Source organism: Myotis davidii, unplaced genomic scaffold (assembly GCF_000327345.1).
Source record: "Myotis davidii unplaced genomic scaffold, ASM32734v1 scaffold801, whole genome shotgun sequence".
In the NCBI taxonomy this organism is placed as follows: Eukaryota; Metazoa; Chordata; class Mammalia; order Chiroptera; family Vespertilionidae; genus Myotis; species Myotis davidii.
The window spans coordinates 350,737-354,383 of record NW_006290777.1 but is presented as its reverse complement, the minus strand read 5'-3'; the positions used below and the strand labels follow the sequence as shown (position 1 = coordinate 354,383).

The 3,647-nt window shown below is 48.8% G+C and overlaps 1 pseudogene; it reads left to right on the top strand.

Annotated features, from left to right (window-relative positions):
* Positions 1–796, top strand: part of LOC102754808 — a 17,569-nt pseudogene extending 16,773 nt beyond the window's left edge.
* The last annotated feature ends 2,851 nt before the right edge of the window (positions 797–3,647 follow it).

Below are 3,647 nucleotides of genomic sequence, written 5' to 3'. Positions count from 1 at the left end.
GGAGGAGAAGCCCTGCTCCTGCCCTGACTGTGGCAAAGGCTTCGGCCAGGCCTCCTCTCTGAGCAAGCACCGCGCCATCCACCGTGGGGAGCGGCCCCACCGCTGCCCCGACTGTGGCCGGGCCTTCACCCAGCGCTCTGCCCTCACCACCCACCTACGGGTCCACACGGGTGAGAAGCCCTACCGCTGTGCAGACTGCGGCCACTGCTTCAGCCAGAGCTCTGCCCTCTACCAGCACCAGCGGGTCCATAGCGGCGAGACCCCCTTCCCTTGCCCAGACCGTGGCCGTGCTTTTGCCCACGCCTCAGACCTTCAGGGCCACGTGCGCACCCACAGGCGAGAAGCCCTGCCCTGGTCCAGACTGTGGGCGTTGCTTCGGCAGAGCTCCGAAATGGCAGCCCACCGGCGAACCCATAGCGGCCAGCGCCCCTACCCCTGTCCTCGGTGCGGCAGGTGCTTTGGCCAGAAGTCGGCCGTGGCCAAGCACCAGTGGGTCCCCAGGCCTGGCGCCGGGGGACGAAAGGGCCAGGGTGCCAGTGGGTTGCCTGTGCTCCGGCTCGGCATGCTCGCCACCCTCATCCGCTCCCCACCAGCATCGGCTGGCGCTCATGGCTTGCCCAGGTCTCTTCCAGGCAGGCTCGCTCCACCTGGTGTTTCCTCTCCTTTACATGACCTGCTGGGCTCCTGTGGTAATTGGAGTTTGCAAACCGTGGTCTATGGCAGCCGTCACCAACTTTTGGACCTTACGGACCACCGGTGGTCCACGGACCACTGGTTGGCGTCTACTGGTCTATAGCATTCAAGTTTTCCTGAATCAGGGATTTACATAGAGGGCATATATGTGAAAGGGCACAGGAGAAGTAAAAGCAGGCTTTATTTTAGAAAAAAAAAAAAGATCCATTACCCCCAAGTCATTACTCTGGTCTCAGGCTCAAACTAGGCCTGCCCTTACACAGGTGATCATGGACAGTGGGAGGTTTCTCAGGTGGAAGATTCCTTCTACCGCCTGCGTTACCGACTGTGCTAGTGGAGAGCTCTGCACAGCGGAGGGCATACATTGGGAACGTGCTTTAAAATCCACTATTATGGGAAACATTGCCTTCAAACCTTTCTTTTTCCTGCTTTTGTTAGTTCTGAATGTTATATTTTTTCATGCCGTCAAAAGTAGCTAAGTACATAATTCCAAGTGGAAGATTATGGGACAGAAAGTAGTTACTGGCAGTCATTCCATTGTCATTTGTGTAAGTGTTTAATATAAAAGAGGGGACGTAAAGCATTAATAAAAGTCAAAATTTTTTCCGCAGTTCAACTTTGTAACTGTAACTCTACTAAACTGTTCTGGAAAAAGAACCACTCCAGTGAAAAAGCCAAGAAACCTCACTTAGAACAATCCCTCCCCAGCATTAAGCAGAGTAGGAAGTTAAAATGGCTATTACCCTCTCCAGGTACACCCAGATTTTTCATGGCAGTAAATATTTCTACTCAAACCCAATATTATGGGAAGCCAAGCACTTTAACTCTTGCCTCTTCCCTCACAAACCATTCAGCATATCTCATACTCATTCATGTCATACAATAAGGCTGTGAATGGGCTTACAATATAAATTGGGATTTTCTTAGAAGCAGTGTTCTAGGATACTGCTAAGTAGGTCCCCACCTTCCTGCCTCCTTTCTGTGGCCTAATTTTTCTGGGAGCCTCACCCGCTCCCAGGCTCAGTCCTTTGAAACATTTTCCTGACTAATGGTAGGTGATGGTGTAGGACCTGGTGCATGTTCTTCTGTTACCTGAAAAGCCACCATTTTCCTGTTTATTAACATCCCCTAAAGGGTAGATTTAGCCAGAAAGCCAATCCTGAAAATCTTGGCAAGATTAAAAAATGTTGTGGGGCTGACATGGCTCAGTGGTTGACCATAGACCTATGAAACAGGAGGCCATGGTTGGATTCCCCGTCAGGGCACATGCCCTGGTTTCATGGTTGATCCCCAGTGGGCCATGTGCGGGAGGCAGACAATCAATGAGTCTCTCAACATGGATCTTTCTATCCCTCTCCCTTCCTCTCTGAAATCCATAATAAAAACATATATATAACCTTTAGTTTAAATTGAAGTTAAAGATCTGGAGACATGCCGAAACCGGTTTGGCTCAGTGGATAGAGCGTCGGCCTGCAGACTCAAGGGTCCCGGGTTCAATTCCGGTCAAGGGCATGTACCAGGGTTGCGGGCACATCCCCAGTGGGGGATGTGCAGGAGGCAGCTGATCGATGTTTCTCTCTCATCGATGTTTCTAACTCTCTATGTCTCTCCCTTCCTCTCTGTAAAAAATCAATAAAATACATTAAAAAAAAAAAAAGATCTGGAGACAGAGAAGCATTGATCAGACCGTCAAAGCTCAGAGGGAAGGTAGGGAGGGTGGGGGGAAGGGGGAGAGATCAACCAAAGGACTTGTATGCATGCATATAAGCCTAAACAAGGGACACAGACACCAGGGGGGTGAGGGCATGAGTGTGAAGGATGGGGGGGCAATAGGGGGATAAAGACATATATGTAATACCTTAATAAAGAAAAAAATAAATTGAAGTTCCTTATGTTTTGTTCCTTTTCACTATTCCTGACCTGTATTACTGATGGAAGTACTGATTTCAAGACCCTATGAGCCGTTCCAGCAAAATTTTGGTTGCTTTTCCCCAGAAAGTGAACTGAAAAGATTGAAATGTTCCTAACCATAGGAAGCAAGCCAGGCAGTTTAATACTCTTCCCTTTTCCCTCTTTGTCCCTGTGCTTTTCCCCCATGGGAGGGGCCTACTTAGCCTATTCTTTTAAACACTGAAGGCATCCCCCCTGAGAAAGGAGGGCAGGCTTTTCACTGCCCCCAAAAGGACAGCATCTGTCTTACCTGAATCTTCTTCATCGGACATCTGAGAAAACGACCCAGTGGAGGGGGCCTTGAGCTCGGTTGATGAATCCATTGCACGTAGTCACAGGCTGCAGTTCCTCCTAGAATCTGAAGGCAGGATCAAGCATAAGGTGATGCTCAAAAATCTCAAGTTGCTACCATGTAGCCTGGAAAGAACAGGAGTGAAATGTGGGGAAAGTGCTAAGATAAATAATGCCGGTAAACCAATCAACGAGCCTGTTTTAATGTAAATACTGATGACTAAAGAGATTAAGGTGGGTGGGAGTAGTTCTGCTCTCCAAGAGATAATCATGCCCTCTGGCCCTTAGGCTGGAAAATTTATCAGGAGCCTCCCTGGGTGTAGAAAAAGTAATTCCCAGAAGAAAGGGGCTTAGGAAACACGTTATAGAAATGAAGGAAGGACCCTTGGAGCTTGGGAATGTGGGATCTAATGGTAAGGTGCCTAGGGCAGGGAGGGGGGAGGAAACTAGAAAGGCAGGGGCATGCTCCCAGGAGTGAGAGGGCCTACAGGTAGTCCTTACAGGGCCAGAGGTGTGGCTCTAGAACATCAGAGCCCACAGAATCCTTTTACCTTCCCCTAAACCTCCCCTCTTCAGCTCAAAATGTTAATAGATAATTGGCTTTATGAAACCAAGGTCCTTCTAGGACAGTGGTCGGCAAACTCATTAGTCAACAGAGCCAAATATCAACAGTACAATTGAAATTTCTTTTTTTAAAAAATATATTTTATTGA